General features: G+C 37.7%; 1 long non-coding RNA gene across 1 annotated transcript in view; it reads left to right on the forward strand.

The window, feature by feature from the left end:
- The first annotated feature begins 2,365 nt into the window (after positions 1 to 2,365).
- The window catches only part of LOC106497049 (uncharacterized), a 46,176-nt gene continuing 27,372 nt past the window's right edge, over positions 2,366 to 21,169 (forward strand). The window contains exons 1-3 of the long non-coding RNA XR_001294720.1: positions 2,366 to 2,466; positions 4,176 to 4,239; positions 9,965 to 10,106. This is a non-coding gene — a long non-coding RNA (uncharacterized lncRNA). The remainder of the gene's footprint in view (positions 2,467 to 4,175; positions 4,240 to 9,964; positions 10,107 to 21,169) is intronic.

Consider the following 21,169-nt stretch of genomic DNA (forward strand, 5'->3'; position numbering starts at 1 on the left):
ATTGAAAAAGTACAGACTCCAGGAAAGCCAAGACAAGCTGAAATTTGGATTTGGATCTAACTCCTGTTACACATAAGGAAGTTCTCCTCACCGATGGACACCCACTAAGTGAACACAATCCTTCTTAATAACACTGCCAGCCCACAAAAACAAAAAGGATTTTTATTTTGATTATTTTTAAAGTTTAATGACAAATCGTTTCCCTTCTTCGCATTAAAAAAATAAAGGCTGTGCTGGAGTCCCATTAAGGGACTGCTTTAGAGCTTGGTTCTCTGAGGCACTTATGTTGTTTAAAATTTAATTTCTAGTTTGAAATTTTTATTTAAAACACTACTTATAAACAAAAAAAAGTTTCTCGTAGTCTTTGGCATCTACTGTTGCAAAATCTTCTAAGCTTTTACCTGTCCCAGTGAATTCTCTGCCTACTCCCAAAGGCACACTTTCCCTTGTTTTGGCCGCCCCTAGTTAGTGCTACAGTACTGTGGGAAAGCACTCTACTTAATGCCTTGTCATGGTATTTTTATTGGCAATAGAATGTATGAAAAGACACAAGACTACATTCACCTTTGGTGTAATACCATGGAAAGCATTTCAAATGGTAGTCAAGGAAGTAACATCAGAGATAAATTTGGTGCTCACATCACACTATTTAGAAATTGGGGAAATTTCTGACATTGATGCAAAGTTAGGAGATTGGGCTATAACAAATACTTTTATGAATCTCCACCCCTTTTCTGGCTGCAAAGTGTAATTTTTTTCAATGTATTCATAATTAGAAATGATTTGGAAATTAAGTTTTTGGTCTGTGGCTTTTTCATTGCAAGTGTCTAGCCTGTACGAATTGATGTTTGAGCTGTTTTGATTAAAAAGAAATGGGTCATGCATTATGATTCTGTTTCCTAACTGGATGAAAAAAGATCTTAAGTAAAAGTTTTAAATGTAATTAAGATGCTGCTGAATTTGAAATTCTGTGATTATAGTATTACACATAAGCGTATGGGTGCCTTGAAAGCTTCCACTCCTTTTAGTGTTAGCTGTATCAAACTCCAAATTCAATGAATAGGTGAACATTCCCATTCCTCAACTAGCCTGCTAGAGTATTCCTGAAAACCCTATCATTTTGCAGACCGATGGCATCAGTGCAGAAGACCCAGTTTGTGCTCCCTGGAGTCAAAGTTCACTTTACACTGACTAAATCAAGATTTAAATACAGGCTTAGTTTTAATTTACTGCTTAGGATGAGCTTAGCTGAATGAGATGCAAGCCCATATGACTTAGCTGACAAATGGATCTGCCGCTCTTGATTCCTATTCTAATACATGAATGAAATCTAGCTTTGCTTACAGCCTTCTTCATCTACAGATCTCAAGTTGCTGAGGCAACTGTGACTATTTTTTTGTAGGCAGATGGAGAAAATAGATTAGATGATAGGCAACATCATCCAGAGGATACTGTGTTGCAAATAGACTTCAAGTCTTCTGATTACTACACCATCTCCAAGAACATCGTGCTTTCTCAACCCCAAAATGTATTACATGGGCTCTCATTTTGCAATAGAAACTTTGTAAACTGATGGACCACAGACATTTCGGTTGCTCTTTGCTTGGGCACCTCTCACTTACTCATAGTGCATGATTTTGTGCTGTGACTGAGAAAAATGACCCAAACTGTTTTAAAATATTTCAAATGAAACATGAATCTGCAATATTCCCTCTGTTCTAATGGATGATTTTCTAGGCTCAGGGATTTTAAAATCATATTATTTAAGAAACAAATATTGTAACTGCTTTGTGAGGTCTTGTTAATTCCTTTTGATGGGTCAATATCCTCCAGAATTGAGATATTTGTATTATTTCCCATCATGCAGGGAGTCTTTAGAGAACCTGCAGTAAGTAGGTAGGTTCCTGTCCCAAGGATACCCTCTTCAATGCTTACCTCTTAAAGAATAATGGGTGCCTGGATTAGAGAGATTTTCATGTCTATGTCTAAAGTCTGCTGATGGCTTCCAGCTCATGTGTTACTCTGTTATGTGACATTGACTGGTATTGTTTTAATGAATACAGATGATAGGATAAGAATGCTTAGTGCATTGGTATCAATCTTCATCTTTAATGGAGTCTGTGGAATACCATTTTTTTGGTTCTCATCAGAAACCCGTTATTGTATAACTCATAAACTGTTTTTTTGTTTTGTTTTGTTTTCCAGAGACACTGCAGTATTCACAAATAGGGCTGTAAGGAATGCTGTAGTGATACAGTTAGATTGTCAGCAAGAGTGAAAAATACCAAATTAATACAAACATTCTCAAAAAGGAACCTGTCTGTCATTTCTCTTTTATGTTTCTTAGTTCTAACTATTGGATGGATCTACACAAACATGGAACTATCAGTGAATACTTAGCACTTGCAACTGCAGTGAAGTAATACCTTGTATTTATTTGAATTTCCCTGAGTTGGCCAACAACAGGTATGTATCCTTGAGTTTTGTATGTGGAGGGTAAAAGGGGCAACAGTGACGGACTGAGCTGGAATTGGCTGAGAATGGGATGATCACTTGGGCAATTATTGCTTTTGTCTGGTGCATCACATTATAACACTGAATACTTTTCACTTTGTAACATTTCATCATTTTCTATCTATAATAGAATACTTACTTCCAAGTAAAGGAATTATTTTAAAATTAGCCACTTTTACCCTTTTTGCTCTAAACAAAAATATGCCTGTGTTATAATACCAAAACCAGGAAAGTTGTGGGAAAGACTGGAGACACTTTTGAAAAGAGAATTAATACAAAACTTTGTTCTACAAAAAGGTCTGGAAGTATACAATGTGCCTTTGTAGGATTCTCTGCATTCTTCCCCTCATCCCAACGTTAATGCCAGCATTGTCAGTACTTCACTAAAGACTTCAGTATCCAGAAGCTCTTACCAGCCTCCTGCTGAAACAATTATGGGGTTTAAATGGAACACAAGAGAAAATCAGAATTTGCCCTCCTGCCTTCTCTTAAGAGAACTTCCTAGAATTGAAATGAAGAGAAGAAGGCACAAGCAGAGGAAATTGTTGGGTGTTCAGGGCCTAGTACTCTTTTGAACAACTTCAGCAACCTAGATTTCCTTAATGTCATTCCAAATTTATGTGATGGTGTTTGCCCTGTGTCCAGCACTTGTTCTCGCAACAATGGATTTGTCATGAAAGCTGTACAGATTTTATTCTGTGCTTAGCCTATCAAAAATAATAGTGATAGCGTTAGCTGTCTTTGAAAAACAGACTGTTTGTCTGATGAGGTACAGTCTATTTGTTGACTTGTTACAAACTACAGTGAGAGTCAATATGTCATCCATATTGAGATGAAAGACATTTATAACTGTAAAGAACTGTATTAGTGCACAGCTACCAATGTTGAAGACCCATTGGAAATGAACAGAAATGCCAACACACAGATAATCTATAATGTTATTACCTCTTGTTACCATGTTGGGGCTATACTGTTATTTTTTATTTATTTTCTGTGTATAAATTTTCCAAAAATTCATTTCTGATGCTCTGTTCTGCACTGACCTATATCCTCTGCTCTGTGCACTCTAATTGGCACTTACACTTTTGGGTCCTTAAAATTGGCACCAGAATGAATTAATATGTGATATGTTTTAAGCTTCTGGTCTTATTGCAGTTTAATTACAAGAATAAATTAATTTTGAATATTTTTCTATACTTAAAAAAAAAACCCCTTACTGTAAGAACCAAAAAGGGGTGATCATTCCATTCTCATTACATCCCCAGGATCGCCATGAGAAATAAAATAATTAATATCTGTGCTTATTCTTTATCATTAGTCTTTGTCCTAAGAATGGATTAATGAGAATATTCAATGAGAATCAGAACATCCTGGCACTTACTTCTGTGAAAAGTCATTCTTGTGCCAAAGACTGTAATGAGGCCTGAAAGAAGCATACAATTAATTCACAGCAACCTTAAGGTTGTAGTGAGAACAGAAAATAGTATATCGTTCCAGACCAATGACCAAGATCATAGAGAAGATGAACACTGAAATAAGACCATTTTAAGTATACATTTTAAAAACTTTGTGTGACTGTGTATCATTTTAAAGTCCATGTTAGCTTTTATTGACTACAGTTTTCCGTCCATGACTGGGATTTTTTCACCTCTCCTCCCCAGATACTTCTTCAGATATAAGGAATCACATATCAAAGTGATTTTCCCTACCTCCTCCAGGTGAGAGGTAGGCAAGAGACAAAATAAATTGAAACTGCTGTTTATATTCCACAACAAAGGCTAAAAAATAAAAACACTGTGAAACAAAATAGCTTTTAGAGTAAGCTGCATGGTATCCATGGGTTTAAAACAAACATCATGTAATTTTGGCCCAGTTTGTGTTTCTTTTAGGTATTCTTTGCTACACTATATGATACTGACAGGGGTGCTCACTTTCTGAATTATTCACAGTACAAAAACCCCACAGCAGCTCATGTAAATACAGCGTGTTTGGACAGGCAAAAACACGAGGAGGAAAAGACACAATGGAAGACAATGAGGTTGCACAGCTGACCAGTTCAATGTATTTGTCAGGTTCTGTGTCATGTGCGTTGTGGATACGGTTTCTGATCCGTGTCCTCACAGTCATGTAAGGGTTGCTGGCTTTGAATGACAGTTACTGATATAAAGTAATACATAGTAGCAGAAAATTAAATGAGCACATCTCCCTGAAAAATCTTTAAAATGGGTGCTTTGCTTTTGATTAATAATTAACATTGCTTAGTTTCAGTAGGCTTAAAAGAATTATTACAGCAGCATGCCTGCTCCATTATACTTTAGGTGGTGTCAGGTTTTCCATTATAAACCGCTGGTATTTTCAGTTTGTTTGGTAACTTGGCTATAAAAATTAACTCCAGCCATGAACTTACCAGGAAAAGATCTCAGCTTAGCAGAGACTTAAAAAAATGATTTTAATTTTTAAATAGCTCAGCTATTTGATGGTTAGCAGGGGGAATAGAAGCCCAAGATAACTCCTCATGGAGAGAGCTCTAGTGATCAGAGTGTGGCTTTCTGTGAGGTTTATGCTATTTATTTCCTGTCACAGAAATGCTACTAGAAGACAAGTGGAGAAGGTTGTAGTGAGAAGCCTGACAGAGAACGAGAGACTTCATACCCTAATGAATGCCTGGTTCAATATCAGTATAAAGCAATTCTTACTGTGGTTCTTCTTTCATGGCTTTTGATATGGGGGGGTCAGAGCTGGACTTAAACGGAATTAGAAGGTAGGAGAAAAGACAGACCATTTTGCATCTGTCACAAGACTTCTTAGGGCTTCATAAACCTGTAACCCATCTTCCCTGAAAGAAAAAAGTATGATTCTCAGTGTTGGTTAATTCAAGTAGTAGCATATCGGGGCAGAAATAAAGGTATGGATGGCAGTCTTTTGTTCACTGAGGAAAGTGGCATCCATTGACAGGACAAGAGGCAGTAGGCACAAATCGAAATAAATACAGGAAATAATACCCCTTAAACTTAAGAAAAAAAAAAATCTCTTGACTGTGAGGGTCATCAAGCACTGGCACAAGTTGCCCAGGGAGGTCGTGGAGACTCCACGCTCAGACACATTCAAAGCCCAGCTGGACATGGCCTTGGGCAACCTGCTCTAGCTGACCCTGCTTTGAGCCTGGGAGTTAGACTAGATGATCTCCAGAGGTGCCTTCCAACCTCAGCCAAAGAAAAGAAAAAAAGGATATAGAGCAAGATTAAGACTTTGGTGCTGTTGAATCTATGTGATTCAGGAGGCTAGAAAAAGAGCGCTCAGAATGGGCATGTCTGTGTTGCTGAGGAATGAGGACATTTCCCTACAGGTTTGCAGTGCTGAGTTCTAGGCCTTGTTTTCAGGTATGTTCATGTGTTTTCAAATCAGTCCGCATTAGAGAAGAATTTATATCATCTGGAGAACAGGGTGTAGCACTCACATCACCCCTTCACCCTCTTCCCGGAAAGTGTCAAAACCAACTATGATTCATGCCTGCTCCTTCCATTCTTTTTTGCCTTTATGCTGCTTTCTGCCTGGTGGAACACCCTCATGGTGGGAAAAGGTGTGTTCATCTCAGTGGTTGATTATGTCTGTATTCTGGTTGCAAAGACACCCCTGTAGCGTAAGTGTGAATGCTCTCCATCTCTGTGTTAACTGAGCAAGAAAGAAAGAGTGACTTTTCAATTCAGTACTTAAGACTGTCTTTGAAGAGCTGGAGGAGATCTAGTTTTTTCAGTGCTTGCCTAGTGGGAGCTGTCCTTGAAATAAGGTGGAGATTGTGAAGGGGGGAGGACAGGAGGCAAGTGTTTCACTGAGCTACTGGCAAGGCAGCCTGGAGAGTCCCTTTACTTGTCTTCCTGTAATGAATGCCAAAGAGATAGAGTATCATCAGAGGTATAACAAGCAAGTGTGAGAGGCTGAGCTCAGTTTTGAGTCCTACTGCTAGTATTGTTCATGTATTGAACGTTGCCCTGTCAGTGGCTATAATGCAGAAATAGCCTTAAGAACAGAGTCCAGCTATGCACTGAGTAAATAAGATACCAGAAGCTTGTGGTTTAATGTAGTCTTTACTAAAGTAGTGTTCTTCATATCATCAGCTGCCAAAGTGCCTGCTCCTTCATATCATTCCAGGTACTGAAGAACCAACATCACACAGGAACACCATTTTCAACATGATGGCATGCTGCTCAAGAGTATTTTCTTTTCCCAACATTAAATAACCCAACAAGGCATACTTAACCAGTGATGTTAAAGAGGCTTACACCTTGACATTTGACCAGTAACTTGATATTCTGAACCAGTAACTTTATCAAGATCTGTACCTCCATAGAAGCCTAACATGGAAACCTTATGAAGAACTCGATGTGACAAAATCTGTTAGAAATACTACTACACTAGAGACATTTAAGAAACCAAAGTCTTTCTTTAGGACATCAACACAGAAAATATGTAGTGAAGAATTAGTCACCTCATATTAGTCTATTCTTTGACAGCAGGCTCCTTGGGAAGGGGGGGGGGAAGTGGAGGGACGGGGGAAGCCACCTGCATACAAAGGCTTGAGATGTTTTGCTGCCTCAGCAAATTAAGGGGTTAACCATGATGTCATTGCAACAGGTGAAAGGGATGGCTCAAGCTATCAAAAAAAAGCCCTCTGTGACACTATTACTAGCAGAGAATAGTGGATGGAAGTAGTGACTGAGCAATCCTTTGTCACACAGCCTCCCTCACTTGTCCAGCTCCAAGTGCTCAGAATCTCCTGCAGCCAGCTAGTAGGTTTCAACAATTATTACACAGCTAATTTCTGCAGCAGGAGTTCATAAAGCCTCTTGGGAGGTAAGGTAATAGTCAGAACATCCCTGGAGCAGTGAGAGTTGGTTATGGCCCCAGAAGACATACAGTGCCATGGTGGCTAAACTTCCTTTAGCTTCCCCACTGTGCCTGTCTCTAGTGCGAAAACATAAGCCTTTGAAAATTGGACCCCAGTCCTTGTAGGAAAAAACACAAGCCACAGCCCAAGATGACCTTTTAAAATTGAAAGTTCCTTAGACCACAACAGAACTGATGAGCACATTTTGACACGACCTCCTTCTTTGCTCTACTTACATTTTAAAAATAAAACTACTGGTGAAACTTCATCCCCACCTCCCTTTTAAACTCTGGAGTAACACACCCAAAGACAGTATTGTAAGTAAATTTTTTGTGTGTATGTTAAACTGATACATTTAATTAATGAAGGCATCCTGGGGCTGGAGCCTCATCTTGTAATCACAGTATAAAAAATTAAACATATGTATAATGTGTGTGAACATTTGCCGCTGAAATCTGAAAAAGGAACCATTGATATGTCAGTTGCACTCCTAAAGAAGTAATTTTAAAAAATACTGTGATACTGCAGTGTCTTAGCAGCACGATTCTGGCAAGCAAAAGGAGCTGCGTTTCTTTTTTTTAAAGCAAATTTAACTTAACTCTGAAATACACAGTACAGGCTTCTCTCATTGTTTTCTTTGTGTGCGTATACGGGAAGTCTGTTGAAGTGAGAACTGTTTCTTTGTGTGCATCTGCATTGTTTAGCACAAAGGACACTGAAAAAGTATTTGGGGCCTCTGCACTCTACTTGAAGACATATGCAAGTACCAAATAGTAATTGACATGTCCAGATCAAAAGAATATATATTTCCTAAGGTATTCACAGGGAGAATCACAAATTAAACTTTTGTATTTTAACACAAGTCTTCTAAGTACTTTGCCAGCTAGTAGAATTTACGTCATGCTTAGAATCCAAGCTAAGGACACACATGAAGTATAGGATACAATGCAAGGGCTAAGTTAAGTACCAAAGAGTAAAATTCATTAAAAAATGGCACTATGTTAATTGGATTAAGGAAGGCAAGGTGGAGGAAATTGTCCAGACTAATTAATGTAAAATGCCAAGGAAGTTCCACCCCTCAAAGAAAAGCTCCTAACTGTGTTGTGTTTCAGCTGAAGCTAGGTACTTTGACTGGAATATCATTTTCTCAGAAATGCAATGAGGAAACCCTTTCCTCACCTGTCAAGACAAGGCTTCCATTCAATTTTGCAGAATTTATTTATTTATTAAATTGAAGAAGAACTGGAAGCTGGTTATGTTTTTCCACATCCCAGGCAAAGTGCCCTAAACCAGTGAGCAACAGAGTCCGTATTTCACATTTTGTCTCATTCATTATTCAGTGCATAGTAAAATTCACATCTTCACCATGCCTAAATTACCTTGCAGTATGTGGAACCAAGCTTAGTGGCAGAATTTGGAATCTCACCTCCAGCATGTAGGCTGATGATGTGACATTCTTCAGCTGCTATGCTAACTTCAAGCAGGGAAAACCAAGCACACCTGAGTGTGCATTTTTGGATTTCTGAAACTGTATTATCTGTCAATAAAAAGATCTCTACCATGTTTTCCTCCCTCCACAGTACTATCGCAGATTCCTCCACTATATGTATATAGTTGCCTATGGGTTGATACTGGAATGAAGTAGCTCACTTATTGACTGCAATTTTCAACTTTATTGGTATTGAAATCTAATCTTTGTCTGGAAACGGAAACATTTATTGACCAGCACTTTACAGCTCAGGTACAGAAGCCTACCTGTATGGCTTTCAGTACAGAGCTGAAAGTCCCTTGACTGTTGTGTACTGAGAGCGAGCCTCATCATAAAGTGTGTTTCCAAAGAAGGAAATTTACCTTTTATGTAAAGTGATGAAGCCCCACTGAAAAAGAACCATCTGTCTTCCTAACCAAGTTCTCCATATGGTTTAGATACTATTCAAATAACCACTGTAATAGTGCTATCATAGGAAATGAACACAAAGAAGTGTTTGGTTAAATAAATTTCCATGCATCATTGCTCTATAAAGAAATAGCAATGTCTTTATGAAAGACACATTTATTTGATACAACAATAAATTATACGAATGCATACTGTGAGTCTGAATGTGGGTGTTAGTTTCACACTGTTCTTTTTAAAAATCCTTCCCATCCTATTTGGAAATGGCATTTCTGACAGAAGTACGGATATCTGAAAAGTGGTCTAAGGAAAATATAATACTGAACATGAATATCTAGTGCCTTTCTGAGAATAGGCTTATAAAAGAGAAAAAATAACTCGTTTTGTGGAATGAAAACCATCAGCTACCATAAGTGTTATTAAGAATAAAACTTGAATTGTTGTTTTCAATTTTCATTTCAGTTTATTTTCTTCAGTTTGGGGCATTTTGGTGAGTGTGCTGAAAACCTTGCCTCCCAAAAAAGCACATAAGTAAGTGAAATGTAACTGACACTCAGAATGTTCACAGAAGGGAATATTTTGGCACAATCATTTCCAGTGTGCGCACACATGAAAATATTAGTTAATACTACAGAAATGTGACTTTGTGTTGTTTCTTTATTTTTTTATAGATTCTCCCTGTTCTGCAGCTGTTCCTCATTATACAAGCTGATGAGAGGTTAAAGTATAAACATGAGGAAGAACAGAACTGGAGTACTATCTTACCTGCTCATTTTATTTTCCAAGTTTAACATATCAACCCGTGCAATGAGGGTAAGTCTTTCTAGTAACAAATCCAGTCCAAAAGCAGCTCAAGGTAACACTAGTCCTATCAATATATACAGCAGGCTGATGTTACTCACAGAACTTATAAACCATCGGACTTTTGTTATTCCTAACTATGGTCTTACTGTATGTTAAAACTAAACCAAATCCTTAAATCTTTATCTTTCCCTGTCTACAAATACAATATTGCTGGAAGGGGGGAAGAGAGGGAGAGGTGACTGGTTTGGCACAGACGTGCTTGGAGAGTAAAAATTCCTAATGAGAAATTATTATATGAGAACTTCTCTTGTTGTGAAGGTTTTTGCATGGGATTTCAAAGGGCAAAACTTCCCATCATCTATCATATCTTGTGTTTCAAAATAGAATATCCATAGCTGTAGATGCAATTCAGTCTCTTGCCCACAACCCTGTCAGCTGGACCCTCCGAGTGTTGATGCTTTGGTCTTTGTTTGAGCCTTATTAGATGAAAACAAATATATATGTCACCCATAAAATGGTATTATTTCCCATCATCCTGAGAGAGGACCAGTGCCAGTTCCAAAGATAATCAAGCCATGCTGCCTAGATGAGAACTATCCTCTTTTTCACATGCACCTGCTCAAAACTCATTCTATAGTTAGAAATTACTGGAGCTTTCTGAGTAAACTATTAGAAACTCTTACCTGAGGGAAATCGAAGAGAGATGAGCAGGAGGGGGCAGCTCAAACGCATACGCAGTGCAATCTGATATGTGCAAGTCTGTGGTCTTCAAGACGATACCCAATTCACAGTGTTCTAAAAGACCAGGTGGGGAATAATTTCCTTTTTCTTCATCCAAATGAGAGTCCACTTTGACGAAAGGCTTCTGAAACATGGGGAAAGAACATCTACACCTTCACAGCCATTACATAATTCTTTTTTTTTTTTTTTCCAAATAAGCTGTTTCTAAAATGGTACAGTTCTGGTTCCTACTTAGTAAATCCTCTTTAAAACCACTATCAATGTCAGTCAAAGAACATTCAAATCAAACTGAAATTGATCTTAGTTTGTGGTTCTGAGATGTCCACAGTAATCCCCCATATTGGACTGTTTGGTATTTCTTTTTAGTGTATTCAGCTCTGCCAAAGGAAAAAACACAAAATTCTCCAGGTTGTTCCGGGTTTGTGAATAGGGTGGCCTCACCTGTAAAGGCAGCCAGGGAGAGTCCTACTGAGTGGTCTTTTCAAAGACCACCAAGGAAGCATTTTACTGTGCTGTTTTCAGTCTGTATTAGGCAAAATGTATTAGTCAGAAGTCTTCCTAAGGAGATATACACTGGAACTTTAAAATTCCTTTTCTTTCTTTCTGGGAACACAGCAAGCAGTGGAATCCAAAACTTCTGAAAAAAATAATGGATGAAGAGAGGGGGATTTTTTTTTTTCATTCTGAAAAAAAGCAGCAGTTAGGCATGGCTATTAGTATTTACAGTGGTCCTTAAAAGTTTCAGTTGAGATTGGGACTCTGAAATTCTGTACGCTGTTTCTACATATGATAAGAGACAGTAACTGCTCAAATGGCCTGGAATCTAACCAAAGAGTAAGACAAAAGGGGACAGTGAATCACTGTGTTATTAGCCCCAAGTTTAGGACTAGAGATTTCTCAACAGATGAAGTGACTTGCCCAAATGCGTAGCAGACCTGGGAGCTGAACCCAGCCCAATGTCTCAATCACAAGACAAACCATTCTGACTTTAAGAGAAAGAATCATATGGATAACCTTCCAGGACTTCAAATAAGTATTAAATTATAATTCCAACATTAAGTTTCTTATTCAAACCAAACCCCAAATCCAAACCTCTTGAGGTTCTCTCGACCCTGTTAATGTGCCCGTCAGTACATATTCCAAACAGCATGTGCATTCAACAGACAATAGTGATTGTTGTGATGGGTGGTAAAATATGCAGTGGGTTGCAGTAGCAGGGATTATATACTCTATCTTTTTAATATATTTCATGGCTCATATTTCAAAAACTGTTTGTAATTAGAGTAAAAAATCTGACTTTGATTAATATTTGCATCTAATATAATGCCTTCATTTGTTCCATAGTTTCATTTTGAACAACTGTATGCAAAAGATTCTGATTTTGTATCAGCTGAAGTTTAGCAACTGCTATTACTGATTATAGCTTTGATGGAAACTTCTCAGTAGTTCACAATATTTAGTTACAATATTTCAAGAGACCTAAAGTATTATTATAAAGAAGCAAATCTAGGTTTGGCAATGAGCCTTTCTTTTGTCTCTGAAACTTTCTGCAGTAAATTTAGAACAGAAAATCATTTCTCTGGAGTAAAAATATATATGTATTGCTGGCTACAAGTGTATGTTTGCTGCTTCACAATTTTAGAATTAGATGATGGACTTACTTAGTAGACACTGGATGGTAAAAAGTAAAACCCCTAATTTAAAACGTTCCACATCATTGCCACATTCCAAGAAAAACATGGACCGGTGAACAAAACCAGCAGTATTGTAATAAGAAAACAACTAGGTGCATTTTTTCCAAAACCTAAACCCAGGAATCTAAATGTATGAGTTACTGGCTAAAAATGCCATTTTCATGTCTCAGTTTCTTCATGAACTGAAAAAACAACCTAGACTTGATAAAGTTAAAAAAAAAAATCTAAGACTCCAAGTTAAGCTTTAGAGCACAGTTCTATTTTTATAATAATCCTTTTTGAATCTTGATGATGCCTTTTAATTTTAATGAAATGTGCCTTTTTCTTTATAGGAAATCTATCATTACAGCAACGTTTTTAATGTAAAAATAAGATTTTTTTGATATTTTTTTAAAGAATTATAATAATTACTAATTACTATAACCATAGACTTATCTAATTTGGGAAAGGAGTCACTTCTGAGGTGATCTACAGAAGACAACTGCTGACTGTAACATGAGCCCTATTTCAGCAGGCTACATAAGCTCCCAATAAATTGACATCCATTCTGATTACTGTCTGTTTCTGAGTGTTGATCATAAGTCATGACTATTCAGTCAAACACTATACCTATGCTCAACTTTAAGCACATGCTAACATTCCACTCCAAATCTCTAAAAAGTGAGCTTAATTTGCGTGTTTTAGCAAATCACAGCTGTAATGCTTGGACATGAGAATGGAGGGTTGTGGGAAGGCAAAAGAGGGAGAAAACCTTAGCCAGATTCTTGAATCCCTTACAAAGAGTGCTTAAGCAGCTTTGGTTTTTTAAAGGGTTTTGCAGGGCAGGAGAAATGGTACCTGTGTGAGAAGAAAGGATGGCCATAGCTTCAGAGATATTTGTTCAAATCCAAAGAAGGCCCTGATAAATGGAACCAGAGAAAATTTGTTATGAGAAGGCTAGAGCAAGATGTGGGGAACCTGAGATAGAATTTCTTACTTTTGGACATCACTATACAGCCTGATGTAGTTTACCCTCTGCTGAACAGAAAGGAAAGATTTGTAATCAGAGAGCAGATGGATCAAAGCAGTCCATGACTACATGGATGACACATGTGGATGTCCACAGAAGAAGGGATGTAGCAGCTGGGAATGCTGCTGCATCCACATGGCTCTACTGCCGCTCTGTTTGAGAGGAAAATATTTCTTTCTCCTAACCTCACAGAGCAAAACTGTGCATAAGAGACTTGCTAGGACTTTTGTCCTGTAAAGGTCCTGTGCCTCTAAATAAGTAATTTCTCCTATGCTTAATCCTTCTTGCTTTATCCATGTGAAAGAAACAGGATGAAGGGATTGGAATGCTCCTCCACTTGTTCCTACATCTATATTGGTATGTACTGGGCTCTAATATTTCACAGTCACTTCCCCGTGATAGCACTGTTCCAGGCATCATATTTAGTTATCTTCCAACGGCGCACACTATCTCTGGAGGACAGAAAATTATTTTTAAATATAATTAGGTTTGATGGGACAAGGGCAAAGAGGACTCCTGAATGCTAGGTTTGCTCAGCTGTTTGAGCTCTTGCTGTTTGTGGATAGCCCAGTCTTAATCATTGCATGTGAAATTTAAGTATAATCATCTTTGTTGCTTGCATCTTTTCTCTCTCTTTTGGAAGCTAGACAAAAGGCAGTCTCTTAACTATGCACAGTGCTTTGTATAACTCCATGATGGACCAGAAAATAGCACCAGAATGTGTGTCAAATGCATGTCCCTTGGGAGGTTTGGTGTGACTACTCCGTTATGTGCCCTGACCTTCACTGCCTGAAGGACAACAAGTTTTGTTCTTGAATCTGTTTCTTTCAACCTTTGCACTGCCTGTTTTCCTTTGATATGCATTATAAATAGCAGTCCATAAACAGCATTTTGAAATAGCTAGTATGGATCGTTGTATCATACTTGCTGTGATTTGCAGAGAGAATATGGAGCTTTTCTTAAATGATTAGAAGTACATTAATTGATTCATTGTCCTTCCAGGGAAGAAATACGGCTTGATGAATGATATCTTCATATTTAGACTATATGGGATCTGATTTCAATTTAGCCATAGATTTTAAGTAATAATCATCTGGTGAATCATTTAAATACCTATTACATTACCTGATAAAATGATGCTATGAAGTTAAACTCACGCTTCTGAACAACTTCGAAATTCACAGAGCATGTTGCCAGTATTCAAAATAGTATTAACTGAAAAATCTTCACCTGAACATCTACAGAGGCCCATTGCTTACCCTGAACTGTAATGCTGTAGTGGCACTATTGCGAGCTTTTCAATATTGGAGCTTACTTTCAGGAACATGTAGCATTTGTTCAACTGCAGGGAGGTTGGACCACCTGAAAAGTAGGTCACATCTACTGTGATGGATAATAACAATACTTCTTGGAATCTGAGTTTTTAAACTAATGGAGTACCTAAAGTGTTAAGGCCTGTTAAAGAGTTTTTAACAACTTTGTGTCTAAATGCAGTCCATATATATGCTAGAGATATTATCACTAGGCAGAAGCAAAGACTGTCAGGCAAAAAAGTGTCTATACATACTTACATGTTTACTGAATTACTGTCTTTATTCAGAGTTTTCTCTTATAACCTTTATTCTCTTCTTTTTTCTGCTTTGTTTTCACCTTAGTTTATCTGTGATCTATTTGCCTTCCCTTGCTCCTTTATCTTTCACTGGCTCCTAAGTGGAAGATGGAACTGGGTAGTAAGTTGTTTCCATTTGAGTTAACCTTTTTAATATCTGATGTTCATTTGTTTGAAATTAGGCAAAACAGGTCTACTTGTTACAGCCAATAAGTTGAAGCATCTTTAAAATCAGCAGATACACAAGCTATTGTTATACGGACTGCATCTGTAGTTGATATCCCGGTAAGTGGTATGATTATTCCAGGCAGTTGTTAGCAAAATTGAAGTGTAAAGCACACCCAACCAAAAAGCTTAAGGCACTGTGCAATATAAAACCATTTTGAAATACATTATACTAAAAGGACCAACCTCTAAAGAGACAAAGAAATTTAATCCATGGAGTCCAAATGGGGGGAGCCTACATGAGAAAAATGGAAGAAAGTAGTAAGTGTGAAGCCAAAGAAATGCATTTATGTTTCTGGCCTAAGAAACTGTTATGCTGATTGTATTACAATTGAATAAAACTAGAAATCAGGTTATTGGCTGAATGATAAATCCTTTGTGAGGCACTGAAGATCATTGCACATTATTCTTGGTGTTCCGCTCACATAACTGCATTGTGGTTTTATGAGTTACAAGCAAAATGTGCACCTCAAGTCACGCACTCTTAAAAAACCCAGCAATATAATCTATTTAGAGAGGGCCCTAAGCATTTTCAGAACAAGTGCATCATTTTCTAAGTTTTTCCATTGGAAATTACTTATAAAAATATGTATCTTTTGGGGTTTGTACCAGGATATTTCTTTAATTATTGCTGACATGTCGCCCATTACACCATGAGCTCCCTCAAAGGGCAGGAAAAGAGAATCAGTCTTCCTTAGTCACCAAGTATAAACGAAATGGATCTAGCAACTACCTTGTGCTATTGAAGCATCAAATTGACGTATTCAGAGTTCCCTAATGACTTAAATATAAAAATCTAACAAAAAAAAACCCAAAACTGCATGTTGGCCAGGATGGAATCATCTACTTTTAGGGCACTTTTTAGAGCTACCTACTGGCTCACAAACCTGCAAATCTTGAGCAACTGAAGATTGTCTAGTCAGTCAGCAGACGCATTCATACTGTGGAGGTAGCTGAAGTGAGTGGTTAAAAGTGTAGTAAACGAAGCTTTCAAAGAATCAGGGTCAGAGGTCCAGTCCTGTAAGTATTTAATACCTAGAATAGCATTTAATAATGATTGGTCTTACTATTTTGGGCAGGACTGTTAAAAACAAAGAATAAAACCTAAGAATTTGCACAAAGAATTAGTGGAACACATCCATTCAGTATGCTGTATATCATCTTCAACTTAGTATACAGTAAGAGCCCTGAACAGCCAACCTACACTAAATCAAGTACAGCATGTAGCTTCACACATAAGAGTGACTGAGTGATACTATACGTGCACATAAATTTATGCATGTAGCTGCATTTGAAGGGTAGGATTTTAAGTGCTTGCTGTATGCGGACCCCCCAGGTCCTCTGCTACAGTACATCTGTGTATTTCTTAGACAACTCATTTGAGAAACTTAACTGTCCTTACAGTCCTTTTTCCTGCCTTATTTTTATACCTTGAAATTTTTTAGGATTTTAAATACATCTAAGGTTCTTGAACCTGAAAGGTTATGAAAGGTGTCCAAGTATTTATTAAATTTTCATTAATGCTGTACTCAACAAGTACAGTGACTAACAAGAAATGTCACGGTTTTCATGAAAATTTTCACATTTTCCAGGCTATTTCCTGAGCAAATTCTAGCACTCAGTTCTTTTACAGGAAGTAGGACTGAAAGGACTTATTACTGTTACTGTGTCTGGCTGACTGTCATTACTGGAAGCCATGCATTTTGGAAAATCTTCATATTCAGAATGTCATGGGAGATACTGGGCAGTCCTTTAAACCCAGGGTACAAGTAAATAATATATAACTCATCTTTCAGAACTAGATGATATCTCTAAAATGTAACAGAGGCCCACCTTTATCTCAGTGTTCCTTCGAGCTGCCAGCAGATGTATTGAGAAGAGCTTGCCAGCCATGCCCTCTTGGAAAATGCAGTATGCAACCCATACTGGGTTAAATTTCCCACCCCTCTTTCATGGCTTGCATGCTGGGGCACTAATTCAGACCTTTTGAGAGAGAGTCTATTGGAGTGAGTCAGTGGGGAATGCCCTGGACTAGTCCACAATTATCAAACTTCTTAGTCTCATGCAGAGAGGAAATAAATGTTTTTGGTACTCCTTTTCTCTCCTTTACCCTGGCAGGCTAATAGAAAGTTTCCTCTCAGTGAGGAAGAGTAGAGTACCTTTGGACAATGGCCCATTTAAAATTCTTCCTTGGCTTTACTGATGTTCCATCAGACAGAGAGACATTACACCTGCAGAGATGCTCACTGCGATTCGCGAGAGCCTGAGTGCTCAGTGCAATGACTGGCTAAACAGAATTGGGCTCTGTCATGAGCCAGATGTGCCCTCAGCATTCGGTAGCTTTTACAGGGAGGTGAGAATACCCTCCTTGACAATAAAGAACTGCATATGCTGTGTAACCTATATTGTTCTGGTAATTTATACAGTCTAGCCAGCTAAGTGGTTTGCAGTATATCTCATGAAATGGATTTTAGAATCTTCCCTACTCCTTTCTCATGCTTTAAAGGGGACCTGCAATTTTGGTCAATACAAGTATTTTTCTCCAGTTCACCCTCATCCATTGATTTGTGTTGAGTTTTTCAGGTTTGAACAAACTCCACATTCAAAAGTTTTCTAGCATGACTACATTTTTATACATTTATACTATGATAGCATTGTGGAGTCCCAGTGGGCACGGAGGTTGCATTGTGCTGTTTGTTTTATACATTTCTAAAAAGACAAAGGCACTCCAGGTAGTCTCTTGCTATTAAAACTGTAGTTGGCTATGTGAGGAAAGAACTATAACCATCTGCTTCACATAATATATATCAGAACCATCCATCAGCACCAGCTTACTTCAGTCTCATCTCAGACTCTAGTCTCTGTTTTGTAGCAAAAAACTTGAAACCGGATGAGTTTTATGACAAATGTTTCTCATGTTAGATGTAACCCTCATAGATTTATTTATTATTTTACTGTGGATAAAGCTTAGAGTCTTACAGGACTGGGCACCCATTACCAATTGACTTTAGTTAGATTTGTAAGAGCCTTCTATCTGACTAGGGTCCAAAGATCCTTGCACACAGGGTCTTTATATACAAGGAGAGACTTACAATCACTGCCAAATTATACACAGGCCTTCACAGTTGCACATAATGGTAGGAGATTTGTCCCATGCTTTTCTTCTGTGATTATTTTCTATTGAATATGCTAAAGATTAAAAGTATAAAAATTTATATTCTTGTTATGTATGCACCTATAGGTAGAAGTATGGAAGACGATTATAATCAGTGTGGTTATACTCATGCAGGATTACTTAATCATCTGGTGATTTGCTTTAAAAGATTTATTTTTTATTTTAATTATCCAGTGCTTCAGCAAAGAGATTAAGGAGGCTGAATGAGAGCTCTGTCCTGCTGTAATCTCTAACTTTCACAGGTCAGATTTATTTGTCAGTTATATTGGTATAAACACAGACTGAGACACCATAAACTTCCCTTGTATAATTTGGCCCTTCTCATTTTGACTTCATCAGCCTTTAGGTGTTGCTTAAATAATATATTTTTTAAGGTGTATTTTAATGTTCATAGGAATGGACTTTAAAGACATCTAGGGGTAGCTCCAGTAAGAGCTTAAGTAAGTAAGTCCTGACAAGACTAAGCCCTAAGAAACCTCCCTCAGGTCTCAGATGAGTAAGAGTTAGGTGTTACAATACTCAGCACTGTCAGTCTTTCTTATGGGTACCTAACATTTTCTCTGTAAACACACTAACTTGCACATGGGAGGAAGATGCCTTTGTTTCTTTCAACATGTTTCTGGGTATTTGTCTGATGTGGTAAGCTTCTGATAACTTTGCAAACCTGTGCCTTGATAGCTTGCTTCTGAGGATCTTGAAGTATGTAAGAACACCACCATTAGGCAATGGAGACATGATAAAGTTCTGCTCAGACTGCACAGTAAGTCAGTTTCAGGTTTAGGAATTGAATTTTTGAGGTTTTACTTCTAGGTTTCTTTTTCAGGCAGTATGTACTGTTTAACATATACATGAGGGACTGACACATACTAAAGGCAAACCACAATAATATTTTAAAAAGTAATTTACAAAAAGAAAAGACCCTTGTGAACTCTGGAAAACGTTATATTTTCTTCCCTTCTTGTTCTCCATTAAAAAAGCAACAACTTGCAACTATAAATGTAATTCAAGACCTTTTTAAAACAAGAACAAGGACGAAAGTAGAGGAGCAGAGGGGGTTATCTTGCTTTATGTTGTTTCTGCTGAAGCTTAAAAGATTTTTGCATCTTACTGTGACTCAGAAGACTGGACCAACTTAAAACTTTCCAAAGAGGTCAGGTATTTTCTACACCATCACCGAAGAGTAACTGTAATAAACACAAGTGACATCTATTACTGAACGCATGCTTCTGCAGAGTATCTTCTAAAGGCCATTGGGCTCTGGTTAAACAATAGTTGCTCAACAACCAGCCCTCAAATCAGCTGGGCCCAAGTAACAGCCATGCCCCGTCTTATTACAGAAGATAGGTACCACCATCACCCACACAACCAATACAGCAAAATAAACAAACCATCCTTGCAAAACAACCATATCTTATATAATGTTTAGGTCTTGAGGTATTGAAAAAAATGTTAATGCTAATCAATACTTAGGCTCAAATTTTAAGTTAAGCCATCCAATCTAACCAACTTGAATGCTTATTACTAGAAGTCTCTCTGCATACTCTGAAGAGTTACCTAATTATTTGTCTAATTTTTTTGTAAATTCACTTCCCTAACAATTTAATCTTCCACTTTGTATCTTGATTTTACCAACTCTCTGTCACTCCAGTTGTATCTCACTTTTCATTCAAGTACATATGTTTCTAATTGAGCAACCTTGTTACATGTTGTCATGGAACAGACCAACTGTCCCCAAGGGTCCATTCTGGGAATCCTAAGAAGCAGCCTTAGACAGGAGCTCTTATTTCTTTGGGTTTTTTTTAATAGCCTATGCAAACATATTTAAGTAAACAATCCTACAGACCCACAAAAGGTCCCAGGGCCAATATATGCTACTGTTTCATATCTCACAAGGGTGTTAGGCCCACTGCCAACGTTAATCCATTCCATATTAGAAATCTAAAACCTCTCAGATGTATTAGGCATACTACCAACACTCAGCCATTCTGTGCTGGAATTTGGCTTAATTCCTGCTAGTCATCCCCTTATGCTTTTTCAGTGGGTAAAGGACTGTTTGTTGAAAACTTGTCATTGATGGCTAGAGAGATTTTTGGTGACAGTGAAGTTTCACTAAAGCAGTTACTGAAGCTCTACTGTTGCCAATTGACCTGTCATGGTCACTACTGAAGAGCTGGAGGCCTTATGCCACATAGTCAGGAAACCATGCATTTGCCAGAATATACCACTTATTTCCTTTTTCAAGCGTATGGAAATAGAAACAGCTAGTAACAGTTGGCAAATGACATATGCTGTATTATTTGCAGAGGAGCTAACAATAATCAATGAGCAGTCTGGTGTTCTTTTTGCACTGTTGTTGGTTTGAAACACCGCATCGGCTGATTTCTTATCTTTATGAAGCTTTGAAAATGATGTTATGACATGAGCAACAACCATAGTAAGGGATGATTTTTGTTTTTTGAAGCTGGTAGAGTCAAGAGGTAAAGTAGCTCCGATTTGATTTATAGAGCACATAGAAGAAGTAAACATTCCATCTGAAAACATAAACGAATGCTTACAAATGTTAGACAGTCTCTGGTCTGATATCCATGTTCAGCCTATTCCTAGCTTTAAACTGGCTAC

Source organism: Apteryx mantelli, chromosome 4, assembly GCF_036417845.1.
Source record: "Apteryx mantelli isolate bAptMan1 chromosome 4, bAptMan1.hap1, whole genome shotgun sequence".
NCBI classification, from domain to species: Eukaryota; Metazoa; Chordata; class Aves; order Apterygiformes; family Apterygidae; genus Apteryx; species Apteryx mantelli.